Source organism: Balaenoptera borealis (genome assembly GCF_965194805.1).
Source record: "Balaenoptera borealis genome assembly, chromosome: X".
Classification (NCBI taxonomy): domain Eukaryota; kingdom Metazoa; phylum Chordata; class Mammalia; order Artiodactyla; family Balaenopteridae; genus Balaenoptera; species Balaenoptera borealis.
The window spans coordinates 4,581,300-4,606,728 of record NC_138881.1 but is presented as its reverse complement, the minus strand read 5'-3'; the positions used below and the strand labels follow the sequence as shown (position 1 = coordinate 4,606,728).

Sequence of the window (25,429 nt, the reverse complement as noted above, 5' to 3'; positions counted from 1 at the left end):
TAAAGCTTGTTTCACAAGACATAGAATTATAGGATACAATAACCCCCATTTAGAAACCTTTAGAACAAGCTTGGGTAGAATTTATTTTTCTAAAATCCAGTGATGGGTTCCTAGTTGTGCAAAGATGAACAACATAATTAAGATGCACGCATTCCTCCTTCAAATGGTGTCTACTTCCTGTAAAAAAAAAAAAAGGTGGGGACAGATTTCATAGTGTAGTCTGGGGATTTAATTAGGAATTTAGTACTGAGAGGGAATGCTTTCCAATTAAAAAAACTAGGGCATGGGGTAATAACAAATAAAAATGATGTAAAAGTACTTTGGAAACATACCCTGATATATCTGTGTAATGTGATAATGGTGAGCTTGGTGTTTATGGAGCAGTTGCTTCCAATAATAGCCAAATGTGCTCAGTCCAGAACAACAGCATAACTTGCTTTTAATGTTGGTATCTTCTTAAATGGTCGTCCCATTTTTGTCCTTATGTAATAGGAAAAGCCTTATTAGGCATGCTATTTAAGAAAGATACGAAACGGCTAGAGTTTAGTGGCATCGTGAAAGAATAGTCTTTCCTGAATTTAAGACACGAAAAGAACCAATTATTTTAATTGGTTAATTTGAATATGCAGATGATTAATAGTTCTAAAAATAAAATATACCATTAACAAAGAGAAAAGCCAAGAGTCTGTGAAGACTATTCACCCCAAATGTTTATGATTACTCTCAAGAATATATTATAATACACTCATATAGATAAGAATATACGTATATTATATGTCTATGACATACAATTGACTTGAAGACCAAAGCAGGGAATAGAGGCTAGGGACATCACATCATCCTAAAAACATCCCACTAAAAATCCTTAATAATCTCAAGCTTGCATTCTAATGCTGACGACAGTCTTGACATATCTAAAGCTTAAAATGACAGTAAATGAATATACATGTTTGTAAGAGTATATAAAAGTACACACACACACAGATAACGACAAATCAAAAAGAAGAAAGGGGAAAATACCTCCATAGAAAATAGGAAATGCATAACACTTAGAAGGCAAAAACCTGAATGGCAGTAACATTCTATGTGCATTACTATGGACAGGGAAACTCAAGTTAAAACATGAATAAGACTCCCTTAAGTTGGGCAAAAATTTAAGTCAGATAGTCTCAAGCACCGAGGAAATTGTGAAGCAGAAATGGATCTCCATACTGTTACAGGGCGTGTGGATTGACCAAACCACTTTGGGAAGACTTCTCGAAGCATCAGTTGAGTTGAAGATGCACTCAACGCTCCAGCCAGCTGTCTACTCCACAGAAGCTCAGTCCATGTGCACAGAGTATGGACAAGAATGTTCACAGTAACTTGCTCGTAATAATGAAAAATTAGGAACTACCCACAATGGAATAATTATAAGTAAAATAAATAAACTGTGGTTATAGGTATCAATTTAATGAGTCTCAAGTTGAATGATGAATAAAAGAAGTGACCTTCAGCATGATACCATTTGCTTAAGTTTTAAAAATGAATAGATAGATAGGTGGTAGATAGAGAGATAGGTAGATAGATAGATGATGGATAGATGTAGGTGGGTATGTAGAGAGATATAAATAGATGAGAGATGAGATAGATGATTGAGATAGATGATAGATTAGATAGATGATAGGTAGATGGATAGATATAGGGAAGGAGAGAAAGAAACAGGAAGAAAGAAAAGAAGGAAGGAAGGAAGGTGGTTGGATAGACATATACATGATGGATGGATAGATGTAGGTAGGTAGGTAGATCAGATAGAACTAGATGATAGATGAGATAGATGACAGATAGATGGGTAGATATATGGAAGAGAGGAAGGAAGGAGAGATGGATGGATAGATATAAATAGGTGATAGATTAGGTAGATGATAGGTGCATAGATATATGGAAGGAAAGAAAGAAACAAAGATGAATAGATAAATATTGATAGAAAGGTAGACACATATGTATTAGAATGATAAGACAATTCAGGGATCCAGGACACTGTGAAAACCAAATTGAGTTTGCTGGGAAGAGAAGACGGGAAATGAAATTGAGGGCAGGTACACAGGGGACTTCAAAATACAGTACTTCTCTAATGTGCTATTATGTTTTAAAAACCAACATAAAGAAGGCATGAGGGACTTCCCTGGTGGCACAGTGGTTAAGACTCCATGCTCCCAATGCAGGGGACCCGGGTTCGATCCCTCGTCAAGGAACTAGATCCCATATGCATGCCACAACTAAGAGTTCGCATGTCACAACTAAGGAGCCCGCCAGCTGCAACTAAGGAGCCCACGTGCCACAACCAAGGAGCTGGTGAGCCACAACTAAGGAGCCTGGCTGCTGTCACTAAGACCCGGTGCAACCAAATAAATAAATAAATAAGTAAATAAGGCATGAAGGAGTTATGGCAAAACTGATCACACCATTCTTTCCTCCAACCCCTTCAGAACTCTTTTCACCCCCCCTCCCCGCACATACAAGGCTGCATTCTAAAAATATCAAACAACTCAAGTTACCTTTTCAAAACCATCTTTTAGGACAGGAGGAAAATTGCATGCGTTATTTTCCTCGTGTGACATAGTTTCTCCTAAGTTTCAACTGCAATGAGAAATATCCAATTAATAATTCCCTATTTTCCTCTTTCATTCATTTCATGGTTTTTTTCTGTTTAAATGTCATTTTTATATATCAGCAAACACTCTATCAAGCAATAAATAGTAGAGATCTTCCCATTTGAAAATATAAAGTTTTTTTTTTTAAGGACTAAGGCCCTTGGGAATCTTGGACATATGTTCAAACACGTGGGCATATGCTCATGTACTTAGATAAAGAGATTCAATCGTGGCAGTTGAGTTGCACTGATTTCATTCCTAGCAACAGTTACAGGAGTGTAAGTACCCATTATCCATGAATTTAACAAACCTGCATCCTTGTCCATGGTATCTTTCTATTCTTACTAAGTCACTTTCTTTCCCGTGGTCAGATGTTCTAGTCTGGACTTTCTCTTCCTTTCTCTGAGTAGGATAATCTTGACAGTGGAGTGATGAACATATCTAATGCTTCATACAGTGTAAAGGAGTATAAAATTGGATGTTTCGGGGAGTATGTGTGAGAAGAGAACACAAGATGTCGTGTGACAAGGAGCTTAGAAATGGTGCCGGCTCATAGGGGCCCTTGTCAGGTCATTATTGTTTGAAAACGAAGAATGCAAGAGACTTGTTAACTGCATGTACCATTTATATACATACAATACACATGTACACATAATGTCTATATATATGTCTCTTCTCTGCCTCTTTTTATATACATACATTTATTATATTACATTTTATATTATTTTATATTTCATATATATTTTTATATTTTATATTGTATATTAACAAATTGATCATTATATTGTAATTATATATTATGTTACATATAATGTATAATTATAATATATAACATAATATGTAATGTATAATTACATATAATGTGTAATTATAATATATAATGCATAATTACATATAATATGTATAATTATATATGTTTATAGAATATAGTACACAATAATGTATATATAATAATTGTATTAGTATACTGATTAATAATATTTTTGCACAGAATTTAGAGTGTTTCGTATCAGGTAGCTTTCTAAGTATGCTACATTTGCTAACTTCACAATTTAATCTTTACAACAGCCATGAGCCAGAAGTTACTCTTAACACTCATTTTTACAGTGAGCACCAATGCCCAGAGAGGCATCCTTACCAAGCAAGAAGTGCTGAGTGCAAGTAGTGTTTTGATTCTAGGCAGTGTGGTCCAGAGATCCTCTCCCAGCCAGCCAGCATGTGCTGTCACAAGTCACCACTGGTTTCCACTTCTCCCCAAGAGCAAGATGGCATCTCAAGGGGATACAGATATCCACAGAAATCCGCCACGTTGGATTTAGCATTCAAGATTCATCCTCACCCTGTAGATTCAACATCCATTCTTGCTCTTATACGTACAGAAGCAAATCTCCTCTGTATAATAGTTGCACGTGCACCTCAGAGCCAAAAGAGGATGACAGAAGATGCTCTGTAGACCTTGTTTCTCTTGCTAGGGATACAGATGTTGCAGAGGAATAAACGTTAGATGCCTCTAAGTTAATCGCCAAAGAGAGTCGCCAGTAGCCTTGGATCTGTTGAAGTAGCTCCTGTATGGAACGTTCTTGATGTACTGAATATTTTAAGCCCCGTTATTGGCATCCTCATACATAGCTACATTCATCATCATTGGCCAAGTAATGGGAAATGTTTTGCTAGATACCAAAGTGCTGTGTGCTCATTTCAGAACGTCTTGTGCTCTTAATGTATTTCTTAATGATGCTTCCAAGTTGTGATGGGGAACAGGGGCTTGGGCAGTCAGAAAGCCCGTGTCTCATTGCAGCCTCTTCTTCAGGTGGAGACATCTTCGCCCTTCTTAAAACAGACACCGATACGTAAAGCTCAAATGACCAGGACTTCGATTCATTTACTGAAACCAAATGAAACATCAGTATCCCTTTTTAGGATAATAATTGCACTTACAGTCACCTCTGAATTTTGTATGAGCAATCGCAAAACGGGAGAACAAGAAGATCCTGTTGATACGTCCAGATGTTGAGACTCTGACCAAGGAGCTTCACTAGACAAGAAAGAATGTGTTGCAACTTGAAAGGTGATCCCGCTTGTCTTAAAGGGGTGTTGGTCATCCAGGTGGACTGGAATGGCAATACGCGTGTAAAGAGTCGTTGGAAATAGCTGGAGTCTTTGGTTGGGTTCCCTAGAAGAAGAACCTGAGGCAGGAATTTGAGTGCCATTGATTCACTGAGGGAAAAACCAGCAAGGAAGGTGCAGAGAAATGAGAAAGGACCAGCCCCTGGTAAAATAGAGCCTTGGTCTGATATCATGGTGGCAGGGCCCCTGGAGCACAGATTGCACCATCCAGCTTTGAAGCAAGAAGGACCACCATTTGTAGCCCCCATGTCAGGAGGTCTTTGGCTGTGCGGTCTTCAGGGTGGGTAGGTAGGGGGTAACTTTCCGGGTGGGGCAACTTATTTCCACCAAGGGCAGTTCCCTACAGAGGAGAGCAGCTGTGACCTGTTAATAGCACCCAGTTCCAACGGCTGGAAGAGATCTCCATTGGCCCTGTAAAGATCTGGGCAAGGGGTCAAAACAGCATCTATCCCCCTACTAACTCCTGCAAGTAGAAATCTCTTTAAATGTTCGTTTAAAATAATACTTCTCACGCTGTGATTCCTAATACTTACCACTCGGAAATTCTCCTGTGTTAATTTCAGATTAGGTGATGATTTATGCTGGCCATCATTGTATATAGTTAAGGTCATGATTTCTGAATCTTTCACTTATATCCCAAGTGTAAGGTAAGGATTTGTTTTAAAAAGTTTTTTTGGTTTTTTGGTTTTTTTTAAAAAGATTTATTGGTACAGTTTCAAACCCTGGGGTTCCTTTTGCACGCGTATTTTCCCGGCTTATAAGTCCTCATACTTAGCTAGAGTTGACGCTTAGAATAATGATTTCTCAATGAGAAGCTGAACTGGATTTATTAGCAGGTTTTATAAATCAAGTGCAAAATATATAGTTTGAACTTCTAAAGCACAGATTTATGTATCCTTGCAATAAATCATGAGAATGAATATCCATAAAGTCCTATTTTTTTCACTAATCCGGTCAACTGCTGGGTAGACATGTCTTGTCTTTTAATCCGTTTCATATTCATAATTAGAACTCATTATTTCAGTAAAAATCTGTTGATTTATGGTTATCCTAAATGCATGCATTTGGAGGAGTTTGGAAGCCTGCCCGCATATTAACAGTTACAGAGGAGAACTAATGCAATCACCATGATAATGCATGAAAAATGTTCAATAATAATACTGGATCCCAGACGTAAAGGGCAAGGCAGAATTTAAAACAGCCCCGCTTCCATTCTCAAAAAGGCGCCACTTAATAATTATTATTAGGAGGGAGTCATTCAGATTTATCATTGTATAATGTTCTATAATGGACTTAACACTTTTATGCCTACGTCTTTATTTCATTCTGACACTAGGAAATAGGCAAGGTGCCTATAATTCTTTTTACAGACAAGTTGATGAAACCAAGGCTCTGATGCTCAAGGCATTACCCAAGGTCACAGAGATAGTTTGGAGATCGTCTCCTTGCCCCAGGTCCTGGCCTCCACCCTTCCTCAGGCTCCCACCCCAGCACGTTTTAGGGTGGACGTGAATGGCCACTGCACGAGGGAAGCTCTCTCTAGGGCAACGGTGATCTCTCCTTCAATGTCTCCATACACAGAGAATCCTATTGCAGATCAAAACTCTGAAATTTCACTCCTTTGTGTTGGATACCTTCCTCCATCATCCTGGGAGGGAACAGTGTGTAAACAGGTCACCGTCCACACAAAACCCTTTTACAGTTGGTCCAACGAGTCATCCCTCTCAGCCAGGGTTCATTTATTAGGATTGGCGGAACCAACAGGGATGCCGGGGGAGGAATCCCGTGAGCCTGGCAACTAGGGAGCTGGTTCGATGGCTGTCACACAGTCCGCCAAGAAGAAATATGGATTTAATTTTCCAGAAGGGATTAAAGACTTTGGTAATATTGTGAAACATTAAGGTAACGTTTTAAAATTTTAATCGATGGTTAATGCCATTATGGGAAGGCCGCACACGAGGGGACTGTCAGAGAATGGTGTTCGATATTCTCTGTAAACGACTAACCGTTTAAAGGAGAGGAATGAGGAGGAAAGGAATTGGAATTCGGGAGTGTCTGGGTTAAGAAGAGTTTGAATAAGGTGACTGTATAATTTCACCATTCCACTAGGTCTCTTGAGAGAAATGGGGACACAAAAACAAAAGCATAAATTTATAAATTTTATGATTAATTGTTTAAAAAAGTATTGACTGAGAAATAAATTTTATTGAATTGGTGGAGCTGTATATTAGTTCTCTTAAAAGGGGTTTCTACCCACACACATATCATTAAAAATATTTCTTAACAGAGAGTAATCCTAAGGGTTCTCATCACAAGGAGAAGAATTATATGTATATGTGTGTGTATATATATATATACATACATGTATATATATGTTTCTTGCATTTTAGTTCTCAATAAAATGGTATATTAGCCTGCTTGGGTTGCCATAATAAAGTACCACAAACTGGGTGGCTTAAAAAAATAGAAATTTATTTTCTCACGATCTGGAGGTTGAATGTCTAAGATCAAGGTGTCAGCAGAGCTGGTTCCTCCTGAGGCCTCTCTCCTTGGTGTGTAGACGGCCGTCTTCTCCCTGTGTCCTCACATGGTCATCCCTCCTTGTGTATCTGTGTCCTAATCTCGTCTTCTTATAAGGACACTGGTCCTGTGGGATCAGGGCCCACCCTAATGACTTCATTTAACCTTAGTGACTCTATCTCCAAATACAGTTATATTGGGTGCTAGGGTGTCAACATGTGAATTTTGAGGGCCTACAATTCAGCCCGTAACACATGGGAACAGTATGTAGTAATGCCCACTGAATGCAGCTACAAAATCTGGGCAGGTAGCTGAAGACCCTAACGGTGAAATGGACAGTGCGTATCTATCAGAATGGCCAAACACAAATAAATAACAGTGGATTTATACTATAGCATTAATGGCGAAACTACCATCACAGGCATTCACAGAATATTTATATGCACTAAGACAGTACTATTGAGCCTTCCTTTCTCCAGCACACATTTGCCATATTCCCAATAATGTCCTATCGCTACCCTGAACCTTGCGCTGATGGCTTCATGTATAGTCTGGGTCCTGGCGGCAGCCGTGGCTCAACTGGTATACCAAATAGCCAGTACTACTGGGCACCATCATCGGAGACCAGAAAGAGTCCACAGCACCAGCTTCTGCCCCAACACAAGTTGCATTATTAGCCAGCACCCTGCATACTGCCCTTAAAAGGAGATGCTCATGACTTTGCACCTGGAAGGGGTTGTGGAAAGAGGTTCTGCAGCTTGCCCTTCAAATGTAACTGTATGTTTAAGCAATGACTCTGAAGACCACCTCTGCATTGCACGTAGAACCAGCAAAAAAATCACGGCAGAATCTGGGAACTTTAGAGTGGCACTCAACCCCACCTGTCCTAGCTCATTTTAATGCAGCTGTGGGCAGTGTTTGGCATCGTTCACTGGAAATGAGAAGTCTGTAATAGAGACTTCCGCGGTGGTCCAGCAGTGAAGACTCCATGCTTCCACTGCAGGGAGTGTGGGTTCAGTCCCTGGTCAGGGAACCCAAGATCCCACATGCCGCAGTGCGGCCAAAAAAAAAAAAAGTCTGTGATGGATGCTAAGTTGAGAAGGATGCTGAGGCAACAGTCAACATCATGCAGGTTTTGAACTTGCAAAGAGTGTCCTCTGCAAACCAGAAAGAACGGTTACCAGATGGAAAAGGAATTGGAAGAAGCAGAATATCGTGGAATACCCAAGATCAGTGGTTCTTAACTTTTGGGGGAATACATGTTAATTATGACTTGAGAATTTGCTGAAAGTTACTGATAGCTCCCCAAGAAGAATGCACCTACACTCAACGTTTTGCCTAGAATTGCAGAGTTCAGGCCATCCTGAATTCTATCCATGGATTCCTTAGGACAGTAGCTCTCCAATGATGGTTATAGCACTTTGTTGTTATTACTGTTATTATGATAATTTAGTGTCACTACTGTCATTTAGCAGGCGGCAGCCAGGAATGATAAAAAGTTCTGCAGTGTCCATAACGTTGAAACAGAACATAATTTAAAAAAAGCAAAAAAAGAATTGTACCATTTCCCACACAACTTTGAAATATCCCTCCAAGTATCTGTTTACATAAAAAAAGCTCTCCATTATTATCTGAACCTAGAACCTAACTGCATTTTTTATCTAAATTCAAGGCTTTTTTTTGCACAGTTACAATAGGCACTGAATTTTCCAAGAGCACAGCTGCCAAGTAATTACAGGGAAAATTGTAGTTTATTTGTTTGGAAACTTACCAAGAGTTGTTAACAATTTTAGAAGAATTCCAACACTGCTCATGGTATTTGCGTCACTGGCACAAGCAGTTTAACCCCCAAAGCTTTGGACCACTTCATTGTGTCATATGGTGAAAATACATACTATATTATCACATATTACTTGCAATTTATTTCTTTTTTATACTGTAATTAGGGAATTCACTGTTATTATTAAATAATAAGTTATAGCATAATGAGTAAGAGTGCTGGTTTCATATTTCATCATTTATAACCTTTGCGGTCTTGGACAATTCCTTTACCTTTGTTCCTCAGTTTCCTGATCTATAGAATGGTGATAAAAAACGACTTACCTCTTAGAGCTTTTGAGAATTAAGTGAGTTACTATTTTGTGTGTAAAGCATTTGTGCATGACACCTAGTAAACACTATATAAAGTTAGCTATCAGTATCATTATTATTAGTTATCAATATGAATTAATATATCAGTGTGAGAATAAGAGGTGTATTTCAAATATTTGTTATGTAACAGTATGCAAGCAATATATAAAATACTGTTATATACATGGGAGATTTTCGTCTCAAGGTTTAGAACAACTGTTCTCAAAATTTAGGTAGACCCATGTTGAGAGGTTTTAGGAAAATTGCCTTGTAGTGAGAGATTTAATTTTTTTAAAGTCCTACCTTTAACAAGACAGGCATACTTTACTCCTCTTTCATGAAATTTGTTTTGTTCTTGACGTCATCAAAATGTTCCTCCAACCTAGAACATTCTTCTTTTCTTTGACTCAGTACATGAGTCCATTTCCTTCGCATTTACTAAGCGTTGATTGAAAGGGTTGTCATTACCAGAGATGTCTTTTGCCTTCAATATTGAAAAGCCGTTTTGCTCCAACAAAAGAAACTTCCTGGAGTCCCCTGCAAACCATGGCCATGCCACTTTCCTTCACGGGGCTATTCATGACGTCTGTGGTTACCACGTCTGCTTGCCTCACATGCCACTGGGATTGCAACCTCGCCCGTGAACAGTGTGTTAAAATCAATCATTTTCTTCCTCTATGTTCTCCTAGGGTCCCCAATGCACCCAACCTACTAAAATGGTGATATTTCAGCATCTTGGTGTTGCACAGTCTGTCTTGCTGAGAAGCAAATATGATCTTTGATTTCTGCTGGTAAAAGTTGGCAACCTTTAGACCAAAGAGATTCTGAGAAATGGCATGGATTAAATAACTTCTTGTAATAAAAGTCAAATCATGCATTATTTTCTTGGCTCTGTTTTAGGGAATAGAACCAGGGAATTTTGTTAGTTATGTATATTCACCTTCCTGAAGGAATATAGATTGCTTATATTTTTTTTTCTTATTCTTTGGTTCTCACCAGCTTAACTAATTCCTATTTGCCCTCCATCAACCCAAATGAGCCTTCTTTATAGACTTTTACTTTTTTTTTTTTAAAGTATTTGTTTATTTATTTATTTTTGGCTGTGTTGGGTCTTCGTTTCTGTGCGAGGGCTTTCTCTAGTTGTGGCAAGCAGGGGCCACTCTTCATCGCGGTGCGCGGGCCTCTCACTATTGCGGCCTCTCTTGTTGTGGAGCACAGGCTCCAGATGCGCAGGCTCAGTAGTTGTGGCTCACGGGCCCAGTTGCTCCACGGCACGTGGGATCTTCCCGGACCAGGGCTCGAACCCATGTCCCCTGCATTGGCAGGCAGACTCTCAACCACTGCGCCACCAGGGAGGCCCATGAGTCTTCTTTAGAATCCGTAAGTTGCAATATAGGATGTGGATACTGTCCTGTGTTTCATGTTCCTTAAAGTGTGTAGATCCACTGTCTTTCCATATCAGGGAAGAGTGAACTCTAATTACTCATCAGAAAAAAAAATTCCACAGTGTCTCCTGCCCAAGTTCTCATCACACCCATTCTGAAGAATTAACTTAATGAGGATTGATTGAAGGAGAAGTAGCCCACCTACGTTCTAGATTTCTAAAACATCAAGGATTTGCTGTTCTCCGTTTATTTGGACAACATTTTCTTGAATGGCACCAAATGGCAGTGAAGTTTAGCTTGGATACTGTGTCATCTGCTTCTGTTTAGGATACAGTACATGGAGACATGGTGTATCTGCTGAATGAGCTCATGGTCTTGGAGAGAAGAATGGACCTAAAGATCTGGGAGCATGGAGAATGCTTTACCTCCCCCGCCCACCATGCTGCATGTTAAGTGATGGATCTACTATGAACTCAGTGGTGCCCAATCCTAGCAGGCAGTATCCTAATTAATTGAAGAAATGCCGTGTTCTCCATTCTCAGAAAAAGAGATAATTAAACATTAGTTTAAAACTACTTTACATAGACCATTCTTAAAGCATGCCTTATGTGGCTCTTCTGTTAAGTACAGTGAACATTCAGATAGGCACTTTGTGATGAATGGATCATTTTTAAAAATCTTTGTTACAATTAAAACTAATTGGGAGCATGAAGTAAATGCCCATAAAACAACGAACAGTAAAAGTCTCAGTATTTACCTGTTCCTCTGGAGCAATTACAAGAAATGCTTCAGGCTATTATTGGGGTCAGAGCTACCTTGATTAGTAAAAAGCCTCGTAAACAAGGATGGGCTTGCAGAATGATTTGGATTTACCTCCAAAATAAAGAAGAAGAGAAGTTGTTTCACAGAAGAAAAGGATAAAATGACCAACGGCACTGAGAATGAGAAGAGAATGTTTTGAGAGACCTCACTTAAGTCAGACTGATGAAGAAAGAGCCCAGTCATTGAGAAGTAGTCAACATGAGTTTGTCCAAGTAGAGTCGTAAAAACTGAAGTAGACCTAGAAATCTCAAAATTTGGATCTATGATTGGACAATGGAAGAGCATAGTAAGGTTTGGGCAGGGTATTGGCATGTAAATAAAACACTTGAATAAAATTAAACTCACAAGTCATTGCCAGTAGACAGAAATAAGAAAAAGTCTGTAGTCAGTGAAGTTCATTGGGAGGCTGCTGGCATCCTTCACTCAAGAAGGTGAGTAAGAGAAGTAAAGGCAGGCTGCACGGGCAGGAAGAAGTGTAGGATTTTTGTTTCTACCAATATGGCAGACTGTTTTTACCAAAGCAACATTCCCACTGGAGCATACATAAAAATTCTGGATGAGACGTGGCAAACATTCTTTAAAACACACTTTGGCTTTTAAGTGCTCATGGAGTTTCTGGAAGTTTATCTTTTGCAAAACTTGCTGAAGGTAGTAAGAGGCAATGCATAGCCTAGCTTTCTTGGTCTTTAAGGGTCATGAAACCTGTTTTAGGTGAAAGAAATGCAAAGTACATGCCCAAGAGAGGTAAAGCCATGGATGTTGATGTGCAGGGTAAATGATTTTTAGCAGAGTAGGACTGGACAGATTAAAAAGTTTGAAAACTAGCAGGTAAAATCCTGCTAAGTATATAAAAATTCTTTATGATACATTAGATGAAAAAATATGGTGCAAATTAATGTATGTAGAAAAGTAACTTTCGTGTTGGAAAGGGGTTAAAAGGATTATATATTCATTTTTTATTTGCATAAAGGAAACACTGGATGGGTGCATAAAAATCTTACCTGGAGAAAACAAAAGTATGAGCATGAAATATCAAAAGAAACATTCATGAGTTTTGAATTATCTGGGTGTCTCACTCATTTTAACATTAAGTGAAATTTAAAATTTAAAAAGTGGTATGTAAAAGTGATTTTTAAAAAAAGAGGTAGGTTTAATTATTAATTCCTAGAATTCTAGTGGAAATCCATTACTCGGACATAATTCTGACCATGATGGAAGAATTGATTTAAGACAGTTCACATTTTGGAGTTAGGTACAATTCAAACACTTTGCAGAGTCGCTCATACTCATACAAGGGGGAACTTTGAGTGTTTCCACTTGGTTTTAGGCAAGCGATCAATTGATATACTATGTTTCTGTAGCTTGAGATTCTCCACAGAAAAATGACTCAGGCAGAATAGATATTCTTGGAAATGAAATTTTGCACATAAAATCCCAGTCCTTGAGGCTGCAGATCTAGGAGGTTTCTGACTTTGGCATATTCAAAGCCTATGTCCACATTCTCTGACAAGCCCTCAAGGGAAAAACGACAGACAGGCATGGACCGTAAGTTGGGTGTCAAGAAAGCTCAGTTTCAGGATAAGTTGGCACTTCTATAGATGCTGAGTACAGCAGAAAATGTTCATAATTTTATAGTTCTACCAGAGTATTTTGGTAGAATTTTATAGTTCTACCAATAACACAGCCTACCGCTTGCTGTAGAAGACATGGTCTTCATTGCAGGTGAAGAGAACAGAGCTTAGTTGGTCTACAACTTCTCTTCAATGGGACTGATTATTAGGCTGGACAGGATAGAACGAGCCTGGTTAGATAGGAGTGGAAGTTGGGGAGCTCTTGAGAGTGGCCTGCCCAACGTTCATCGTCCTTTATCTCAAACTGAGTGGTCCTCTTGCTTTGTTCTGAGTGTTAATGTCTCCCAGTAGAAGAGGACTGCACGGTGTGTCTTCCCTTGAAGCTAAGTGATATCATTGCTTTGGCTTCCACAAGGGTGCCTTGACCTGAAATGGATTTCGCTGACTTCTCCCTTTTATTCTCTCCTTTTCCCTTCTTCCTGCCTGTGATGGAGACACGGCTGGAGCTACAGCTGACATGTTGTGACCATCAAGGAAAGAGAGACCAAGAGAATGGCACCACATGTAACTTTGACATTCCAGGACCCCTGAGCCAAAGTAGACGTGTGTCTCCCTCCAGAATTCTGGTTAAATGACAACAGAAACAGAATTCATTTAATAATCCCATGAACAAGAGCTAACTTTCCTTCAGTGTCCACTCTGTGCCAGGTCTTTCTCTAGAACCTTCTCCTGTACTGATATATTTAATCCTTACAACATCTTTATGAAGTAGATACTGTAATTATGCCCATTTGACAGATGAGGAAATGCAGTGTTAGCCCACATTAACACAGGAACTAAGAATTTTGTCACGTATCTTTGAAGAGCTTTGACCAATGGGAAAGTAGAAAATACATAAAGATGGCGTAAGTGTAACACCTTCTTTTTTTTGGACCTCAGTTCCAAAAACATACATGAAACATGAGTCTTGACCCACGACCTACTCTCACCATTAGTCTAGAAATGGCTCATGCATTTCTTTGTGTGTTTATAGTCGTCAAAGAGGAAACCACACAAAAACAGAACCTTCAAGATAACCTACATACTGTTATCTGGTTCCACACCCCACCTCCTTCTATTCCTCTATCCAGGGAAGCGGCTGTCCTCAATCCTGTGTTCACCCTTTTCTTGTTTTCTTTTGTATGTCGTCTTACTGCATAAATAAATGTTCCTCGTACACACACACATACCCAGAATGACAGAGATGTAAAAGTAGAATAAAAGGCAGTGCAGTGGACACAGTAAAACAAGGACAAATCAAAAGGAGGAAGCATCTAGACATCCCTGGAGTAGGTTAGCAGCGTTTGGATGAAGGGGTGATATTTAAAAACTGAACTCCAGAGGAAATTGATGGGGCAGGGACTTGAGTGGCGCTGGAAGAAGATGGGAAAGTTGGAGAAGAAATAATTAAGTGAGGAGGGTGTGGAGTTATGAAATGAGTTGGCTTATCTGAAAAATGGGATTTTTTTTTCCTGTAAGAAATAACAGAAGTAGGAATAGGGCCACATCTTTATCCTCCTGACTTTGGGTTCTTCCACTTACATGTGGTTCTGTCAACGCCTGTTACTGCTCTGAGCAGAGAACCCCTGAACTAAATCTCTATTTGACCTTCATGTACAGGCTAGTCGGGACTATATTGATATTATTTCAAGCCATTGGTTCCCATGACAACTCCATTTTCCCCCCAAATAATTTATTCGCCCCCAATTCTACAACATAGCTGGGCATGGCCATTTAACCCAAGGGGCCTTACAAATTATTTAAATCATCTTAAAATGTAATGAGCTCTCATTCACTTAGGCTAAGAACATACTTCATGTGACCTGTAGAAATTATTTTGTTGAGCTGATGCATGTAGGGAGGTGCGATAAAAGCAAACTTCTCCAGCCTCTGGGGGAGTTGTCTCAGCGAAGAATAATTCCTGGAAACATGGAAAAGCTACAGGGCTCTTGCACATAAACGGCTTCTTGCAAAATAAGAGCAGTTGCAGCTTAAAATAAGTCGTTCTTCCAGTGTCTGTATCTCCCATATTTATTTTCCTGAAAACTCTGTATATTCTCCTGAGAGAGTGACTTTCACGGTTACAACCAGGAGTAGATGCCTCTAAATTTGCACCCCCTGCTGCAAAGCAGACATCTGGACAAAATAGCACCTGAGAGATTGGTCAGGGATTCTTCCATGAAGTCATATTCTAGAGTTGAAGAGTTCTGTACAGTGTTAAGAGGTGCAATCATAGAAACTTATCTTCTTTTCTTCTTGAATACTAAGCCAGCACTTGTTATTTATCAGGGATGCTACAGATTGGCTGTGCTGGGTATGATACTTACTATAGATGTACGTGCATCTGAGGGTTTATTGATTTTATTATAGAATGCCCTGGGTATGGCTGTGCTGGGTATGATACTTACTACAGATGTATGTGCGTCTGAGGGTTATTGATTTTATTATAGAACGCCCTGGGTACGTGAACTAGGAATGCATTTTAGAATTCAGATACGCGGGAATCCATTTGAGTAGGGAAGGTAGGTGACAGCAAAAAGAATCAGCATGTGAAGCTTATGATGGGGAGGTGATAAAGCAGGACCATTGATCTGTGTATTGTTTACTGGATAAGCCAGAGTTATTAAGGCAAAGAGCCCCACTGGTTGAAGTTGCTGTCTTATCTTCCAGGTCAGTACTCTCTGTAGCATAGCTGTGTCTTCGTTCTTCGGATGGTGAACATTTGGCTGTCTGTTCGGGAAATACCAAAACATAGTTCCCATGTGTGAAAAAATAAATATAAAATTTCAACAACGTATTATGACAACATTTATTCTAGTTTTATAGGCACCTGCCATCGCTGGCAGTTGTCAAAATATTGGAACTCAAATATTAGTGGCATGTCTCGCTTGAAAAATACCGATTCTGCGTTTCTTGTATTATGCTGTGTACATTATTACGCTAGCATAGCTGCGGAGTCGGCTGCTGCTTCTTTGAAGTCCCTTCACATTTGCTTATTTTTTTAATACGTTTTTTTCTTCCACACTTTTCCCAAAGGATGGGTGATAATAAATCATTCTGATTTTATTTATTAAATTTCTTGCTCTTCTTAGCTAAGCTCTGTGATTGCACGCTCATAATCTCATGCCAGAATTCACTGATTTTTTTTTTACTTTCAATTTTGAATCAAAAATGAATTGTATTGATTCCCAAGCACTGTCATCTACTAGCTTCAGTTTTCAGTAAGATGAGAGATTTTATTGACTCTGAAATGAGAAGAAAATTCACAATTCTGTCAAAGAATTTGGAACTTGAGAGTGTGTTACTTCCACTCCCATTAAAATTCTTCACTCCATAATATGGATTGAAAACCCACAATGTCGTTATAAACATTAAACCATAAATTATAACCATTCCATTTTGTGTGAATATGATATAGATTACAAAACAAAGATTTTACATTTTATATGAATGTTATGTTAATTATAAAATAAAGGTTTTACATAAACATTATATACATTATAAAAATTATAAGCACCCTAGTACTGAGCATGGGTCTTTGTGGCTCACAAAACGTGATAAGAGGGAACAGGCTTCAGAGAAAGGAGTGCAGGTGTAGCAGCTGGAGAGCAGCATCGCCTTGGGGAAATAATCAAAATAACGTCCCCTTAAAGGCACGGCCATCTAGGGAAAAACTGAACAAGGAGGGAAAATTGATTCCCCTTCCCAACGCTACCACCCCACCACAATCATCCCTTAAAAAGACCACATTTTAGAACAGTCACCGTAGAAAGTGATGTAGACCTAGAACCTGTGTTCACAAAATGCCGAGGAACAGGAAGAAAAATCCAACGAAACAACAGTGCTGTCGAATGAAGACAGGAGATGTGAACCAGCTGATGAAAATTCTCACTACAAGCAGAAAAGTAAAAGGAGCAAAACTCTCCAGCACATCCTAATCTCAGGAAATTCCAAGACAACAATATTTCTACAGAACCGCAGTGTGGTCATGGAGCTACCCCCGGTCTGGCAAACTCCTCCGCAGGTCCCCAGTTTTCTGGTTTCCTGAGGACGATCTCTAACAGCAAGAATGCCCCTGCACGCAGCCAGAATTCCAGGTGTCGGCGGTTCCAGTGGTTGGCCTTTAAGCCTCTCTTTTTCTGAAAGATGACGCTTCTCCAAACACAAAGCATGTCCAGCATTTGAGGAGAAATTCCAAATATGTAAAACTCAAAGTTGTCTCCTGTGGTTTTTATCTAAAACGTATAAAACTAGGCAATAAGGAATCTTACTCCATTCCCCTAATGCTTATCAGAGAAGGAATGTCACAGCTGCAGAAGTCTTGAAAAGGAGATGCCGGGTATTTCCAAAGTAATATTTGATAAGAGAGAGTTTAAGAAGCGAGACAAGGAAGTTATCTTACTTTATTCATTGTGCATCTCTGAATGGATTCTGGGCGATATATGACTGATAATTATAGAATGTTTCCATGTGACTAATTCCAGTTTCTCTCCCTTTTTGTCCTTTCTCCCTCTTCCATATGAATAGTTCTAATTACCGTTTGTTTCTCTCTCGCTTTCTCTCTTTCTTTAGAAAGTCTTGGTGTTACCCACAAACACTGCAGTTCTTTCCCCATGCACCTCTAGTTCTACGAAGCCTTGAGAAGTTCCTGGCTGCCTGGGTAAGTTTCATCATATTCACCCATATTTTACTAAAGTGATGATGACAAAAGGGAAAGAGGACCCAGTTGAAGGGTGGCTACAGTGATGGGCAGAGCCTCTGGTGATGACCAAGTAAGACCGTAAACTAGGACATTCAGCCATGATGCTGATGGTCCTCGGTGAGACAGCACTTCCGTCATCTTTGTGTGTAATTGATGCTGACATACTCCTGATGGCTCCTTAAATATGAAGTCTCATGGGAAACTTGGGAAAGTAACGTGCAGTAAAAGGGACTCCAGTCATGGCTGGGTCTTCACTCCCTACGGGGAGTTAAGACCTCAGTCCATCCCCTCGTCAGTCCATCAGAGACTCTGACAGTTACTCACATTGAAAGGTTAACTTGAGACTAAAATGACTCTTAGCTCTGATTCTCATCCATATGATAATATGCAAATAGACATTCCTTTATAAACACATGCTTTAAAAAATTAAATGGAATCATTATTGAAGACCAGTTTATGATATGCACATTCCAATTCAATTTTATATAAATCTAAATTCTATATAAGTTTTATTCATTTTACAATACTGATTTAAGACACATTTGTTGAGTGTGTAGCATGTGCTAAGAACAAACTATTCCTAGGGAAACCATAATTTTTTTTTTAAAAACCCTTCTTTTTTTTTGTAGCTTGACATTAGTTGAAAGTTGTGAGAATGCTACAATCAGCATACCTTCTGTCCAAATTTATCTAGTGTGATATTTTGCCCCATTTGTTTTAATTTTGCTCTTCAATATCTTAGTATATTAGGAGTATTAGTCCTTTATCTGTAATAAATAGTGCAAATATTTTCTCCTCATTCATCTTTGTTTTTGATTTTATTTATGGAATTTTATACCATGTGAAGGTTTTTTTTTTTAATGTAGTCACATTTATCAATCCCTTCTTTTATTAAATCTGGGCTTTGCATCATTGTTAAGAAAGCCATTTCCCTACACCCAGCTCATAAAAGAATTTTCCCACTTTTTCTCCTGGTACTTTTGTGGTTTCATTTCTTTTTACATTTAGATCTTGGGTCCACTGGGGATTCATTCTTGGGTATGGTGTAAGGAATGAATCTAATTTTTATCTTCTCTCAAACAGCTGAAGACATTTACAATATAGCCATTCATTAAAACATCCATTATTCCCCAAATGATTTGAGATCCAGCTTCATCCAATACTAGATTTCTGTATATCCCTGGGTCTGTTTCTCTTATTTTCTACCCCATTCCATCCCATTCTTTGTTTTTTTGTGCCAGTTCAACATCACCATCATTATAAAGATTTTGTATATTCTAATATCCAGTGTAACTCCAACCCCCTCATAGATCTTCCTTTTCAGTATAAAAACGTGCTTTCTTTTTTCTTTACAGCATTTTTTTTATTGAATATATTTGACGTAAAACATTGTGTACATTTAAGGTGTACAACTTGTTACTTTTGATACATTTATATAATGTACTGTGATTGCCACTGTAGTGATATTTATCACATTACATAATTATAATACAATACTGTTGTCTATATTTATTATACTGAACATTAAATCTCTGTGGCTTATTTACTGCTCATTGCAGGTTCGTAACCTTAAACAGCATCGATCTTATCCCCCAACCCCATCCCCCGGTAACTGCCATTTTACTCTCTGATTTTTACGAGTTTGACATTTTTAGATCCCATGTATAAGATTAATCATACCATACTTGTCTTTCTCTGTCTGATGTTATCTCACTTAGCATAATGTACTCAAAGACCACCTGTGTTGTCACAAATGGCAGGATATCTTCTTTTCTCTTGGCTGAATAACATCCCATTGTTTATATATACCAGATCTTCTTTATTTATTCATCTGATGATGGGCAGTTGGGTTGTTTCCATATCTTGGCTATTGTGAATAATGCTGCAGTGAACAGGGAAGTGCATACATCTCTTGGAAATAACTGTTTTCATTTCCTTTGGGTATATTCCCAAGTAGTGGAATTGCTGGATCATATAGTAGATATATTTTTAATTTTTTGAGGAGCCTCCATATTGTTTTCCGTGGTGATTGGATAAAACATGCTTTTTTAATGAAAACAATCAGAATTGGTGGGACCCTTTAGGTCCAAAACTGCTGTTGAACTTGGAAGCTTAAAAAAAAAAACTTTAGCGGCATCAGCCTACCCAAGCGCTCTTCAATCCACTGATGTCCCTCTGAATGCATTTGTATACATCCACGGGAATACACACCCATGTTCTATATTTGCACTGTACGAAGGAACAGCACAACCTTGATTTCTTAATTACTGATGACACAGGCTGTTAAATTTCTCTGTAACTGAACAGAACGAGCATTAGGGTTTTAGGTGGAAATGCTGTAGGATTGTCTTTTATAAACAAACGAAGACATGATAGAGAATTATAAGGCTTGCTGATATTCTATTCCACTGTCAAACCAAGGTAATTTAATGTTCAGTTAATCTCAGGAGGAGGGACGTGCTGTCTCATGTAGTCCCCTGTTGCCAATTTATATGTATTATATCAAGTAATAACCTCATGTGAACTGTAATGAAGAAGAAGTACATATTTAGCCAAACATTCTGTTTCCAAGTAGCCCATATGTCTAGAACAGATATTTCACAAGAATTTTTAAATGTGTAAGAGAGATTTAGAGTATGTTTTTCGCTGTAAAATATACTCTCTTAAAAGCTCTCATTAGTTTATTACCATAGGTAAAATTGATAATGAATTGTTAGTAAATAATTTTGAAAATTCCTTTGCAATTAAGATGCTTTAATTCTTATTTTTAATTGTCCCAGTCAATGGATCATTAAAAGCTTTCTGATAAATTTTTTGTTGACAATGATTAGGAATGCGTAAATGCAGTAAAATCCTGACTAATGGAATGCCACTGATCAAACCCCAAAATATTTTCTTTTTATTTAAAGAGATTTATAAGGAACAGGAAAATGTTTTAGGGTTTAAAAAAATCAGACCCTAAAAAAACAAGATGCCTATTTTGTACTACTTCCTAGTCTTCTCAGTTTTCTTTACTATAAAAAAAATTGAGACTGAATTTTATTCTGAAAATATTACAGATGGATATATATCATTAATGAATTGTCATTAATGTATAGAATGGCCATATTTTCTTTTTTTTTTTAGTTAATTAAATGAATTAATTTATTTATTTTTGGCCTAGTTGGGTCTGTGTTGCTGCATACGGGCTTTCTCTAGTTGCGGCGAGCGGGTGGGGGGGCTACTCTTCATTGCGGTGCGCGGGCTTCTCATTGCGGTGGCTTCTCTTGTTGTGGAGCACGGGCTCTAGGTGCGTGGGCTTCAGTAGTTGCAGCACACGGGCTCAGTAGTTGCAGCACGTGGGCTCAGTAGTTGTGGCTCATGGGCTCAGTTGCTCCATGGCATGTGGGATCTTCCCGGACCAGGGCTCGAACCCGTGTTCCCTGCATGGGCAGCCGGATTCTTAACCACTGCGCCACCAGGGAAGCCATAGAATGGCCGTATTTTCATTTTATAAATATATCTTAGTTTCTTTTGTAGAATGATATTAATTGTATTTGATCTAGACACATCATTAAAAAAAAAATTGGGGGTCATGCTGCGCATCACGTGGGATCTTACTTCCCCGACTAGGGATTGAACCCGTACCCACCACGTGCAGTGGAAGCGTGGAGTCTTAACCATTGCACCACCGGGGAAGTCCCTAGACACATCATTTTAGAACATATTGGTGGCATATAACCCAATAATGAAAAATACATTTATAAAAACAAGTTAATCTTTTTACGCTTATGATTTACACAATTGGAAAATTGCTTAGATAGTGGAATAAACCAATAAGAATATGAAAGAGCACATTTTCAATTGGGTATTTTTTCAGAAAAAATATGATTAGCCTTCCTAGTTTCATTCTTGTTAAAGATGCTTATTAGATCATAAATGTCTTAAGCCAACAAATTTAAAGGTAGATCAAGTAAAAGTGTCTTATGGTACCAGGCTAATTTTGGACAATTTAGCTGCTTATATTTATCTGCACCATATTTTGCACCTGTCCTACTGAGTTTTGAGTTATTCTGTCCTCTGGCCCGTCATCTACAGGACACTGGATTGGAATTAAGGGACGGATTTCTTGTTCTTAATCAACCTCTAATGATCCCCAATTACCAGTGCCCTGTTTTCTCACCCGTAAAATGACATGTGGGCTGGTCAACATCCAAGACAGTGGATTGGATTTGTCATCAGGTAGAAATGGCTACATCATATTCTTTGCTGAGAAGGAATGAAGGCTTAGCTGGAAACAGTATTGATCATTTAGTCTACATGGGGGCTGAAAGATGATCTAGTGGTGTGCACCCCAAACACCTGCTCCTGATGACCCTCAAATGTTGACTCTGTGTGTGTGTGTGTGTAGAAGGGAAGTTTGCCGTATATGTGTAGATTTATTCCTCAAGTACCTATTCTGTTCTGTTGATTTGTTTCTCTGTCTTAATACCAATATTATACTGTCCTGATTTTCATAGCTTGAATAAGTCTTGAAATCAGGTAGTGAGAGACCTCCAAATTGGTTCTTCTTTGTCAAGTTTTTTTGTTTTGTTTTCAGTTATTCTAGGTTCTTTAAATTTAGATACAAATTTTAGAATAAGTTTATCAATTTTGACAAAAAGATATCCTGCTGAGATTTTGACTAGGATTGTGTTGAATCTATAGATTGATTTGGGGAGAGCTGACATCTTGGCAATACATAATGTTCCAACCCATGAACAAAGTAACCTTTTCATTTCTTTAGGTGTTCTTCAAATTCTCTCAGCAATTTTTCTATAGTTTTCAGTGCACAGGTCTTGCACACCTTTGTCAGAATTATCCCAAAGTATTTCCTACATTTGATGCTGTTGTAATTGAGGTTGTATTTTTCATTTCAGTTTTTGAGTGTTCATTGCTAGTATATAGAAATATAATTTAGATATTGATCTTTTATCTTAGGACCATGCTAAATGCACATAAGAGTTCCAGTAGTTGTGTATATGCCGTGGGATTTTCTACACAGATGATCATGTCATCTTCAAATGCAGTTTTAATTCTTCCTTTCCAATCTGGAGGTTTAAAAACTTTTTTTCCTTGTTTTACTGGGTAGAATCTTCAGTGCATTGGTGAATAGAAGGGCTGAGAGTGCTTCGGCACACTGTCTGCTGAGCCGAAGTGTCGGACACAGCCATTTCACACGAGAAACCCTGGTCTAAAGGGTGCAAGGTGCAAGGCCTCTGCACTCGGCACCCTATGAGCAAGTGGAACTACACTAAGCACAAAGTAAAAAAAAAAAAGACTGGCCTCCTTGGAGAGCAAGCATCAAGTGCAATCCCTCCGGTCCTATTCTTGGACAGTGGACACGTTGTTTCAAGGGCACTGATGACTTCTTGATACTTCAGTGGCTGGCCAGATATGTAGTTGGATCACATCCTGAGGTGACCCTGATGGGACATTCTGTACAGCCGTGTGGCTCACAGGGTCTTGGTGCTCCGGCTGGGTGTCAGGCCTGAGCCTCTGAGGTGGGAAAGCCGAGTTCAGGACACTGGACCACCAGAGGCCTGCCAGCCCCACATAATATCAATTGGCAAGAGCTCTCCCAGAGATCTCTGACTCAATGCTAAGATCCAGCTCCACCAAACAGCCAGCAAGCTGCAGTGCTGGACACCCCATGCCAAACAACTAGCAAGACAGGAACACAACCCCACCCATTAGCAGAGAGGCTGCCTAAAATCATAACAAGTTCACAACACCCCAGAACACACCACCAGATGCGGTCCTGCCCACCAGAAAGACAAGATCCAGCCTCATCCACCAGAACACAGGCACCAGTCCCCTCCACCAGGAAGCCTACACAACCCACTGAACCAACCTTACCCACTGGGGGCAGACACCAAAAACAACGGGAACTACAAACCTGCAGCCAGCGAAAAGGAGACCCCACAGTGTTTGCTTAACACAGTAAGTTAAGCAAAATGAGAAGACAGAAATACGCAGCAGATGAAGGAGCAAAGTAAAAACCCACCAGACCAAACACATGAAGAGGAAATAGGCAGTCTACCTGAAAAAGAATTCAGAGTAATGAGAGTAAAGATGATCCAAAATCTTGGAAACAGAATGGAGAAAATACAAGAAACATTTAACAAGGACCTAGAAGAACTAAAGAGCAGACAGACAATGACGAACAACACAATAAATGAAATTAAAAATTCTCTAGAAGGGATCAATAGCAGAATAACTGAGGCAGAAGAACAGATAAGTGACCTGGAAGATAAAATAGTGGAAATAACTACTGCAGAGCAGAATAAAGAAAAAAGAATGAAAAGAATTGAGGACAGTCTCAGAGACCTCTGGGACAACATTAAACGCACCAACATTTGCATTATAGGGGTCCCAGAAGAAGAAGAGGAAAAGAAAGGGACTGAGAAAATATTTGAAGACATTATAGTTGAAAACTTCCCTAATATGGGAAAGGAAATAGTCAATCAAGTCCAGGAAGCGCAGAGTCCTGTACAGTATAAATCCAAGGAGAAACACACCAAGACACATATTAATCAAACTATCAAAAATTAAATACAAAGGAAAAATATTAAAAGCAGCAAGGGAAAAGCAACAAATAACATACAAGGGAATCCCCATAGGGTTAACAGCTGATATTTCAGCGAAACTCTGCAAGCCAGAAGGGAGTGGCAGGACATATTTAAAGCGATGAAAGAGAAAAACCTACAACCAAGATTACTCTACCCAGCAAAAGATGTCATTAAGATTCAATGGAAAAATTAAAACATTTACAGACAAGCAAAAGCTAAGAGAGTTCAGCACCACCAAACCAGCTTTACAACATATGCTAAAGGAACTTCTCTAGGCAGGAAACACAAGAGAAGCAAAAGACCTGCAATAACAAACCCAAAACAATTAAGAAAATGGTAATAGGAACATACATATCGATAATTACCTTAAATGTAAATGGATTAAATGCTCCAACCAAAAGACATAGACTGGCTGAATGGATATAAAAACAAGATCCGTATATATGCTGGCTACACAAGACCCACTTCAGACCTAGGGACACATACAGACTGAAAGTGAGGGGATGGAAAAAGATATTCCATGCAAATGGAAATCAAAGCTGGAGTAGCAGGTCTCATATCAGACAAAACAGACTTTAAAATAAAGACTATTACAAGAGACAAAGAAAGACACTACATAATGATCAAGGGATCAATCAAAGAAGATATAACAATTGTAAATATTTATGCACCCAACATAGGAGCACCTCAATACATAGGCAAATGCTAACAGCCATAGAAGGGGAAATCGACAGTAACACTGTCATAGTAGGGGCCTTTAACACTCCACTTTCACCAATGGACAGATCATCCAGACAGAAAAGTGATGTGTCTCAGGGAGATCAGCTCGGTGCTTTGTGACCACCTAGAGGGGTGGGATGGGGAGGGTTGGGGGGAGACACAAGAGGGAGGGGATATGGGGATATATGTA

At 38.9% G+C, this 25,429-nt stretch overlaps 1 protein-coding gene across 11 annotated transcripts in view; it reads left to right on the top strand.

The window, feature by feature from the left end:
* Nucleotides 1-25,429, top strand: part of NLGN4X (neuroligin 4 X-linked) — an 886,820-nt gene that overhangs the window by 448,159 nt on the left and 413,232 nt on the right. For all 11 annotated transcript variants that reach the window (XM_082375567.1, XM_082375570.1, XM_082375557.1 and 8 more), the window contains one exon: nt 17,800-17,887. The gene's annotated coding sequence lies outside the window, so the exon portion shown is untranslated. The remainder of the gene's footprint in view (nt 1-17,799; nt 17,888-25,429) is intronic.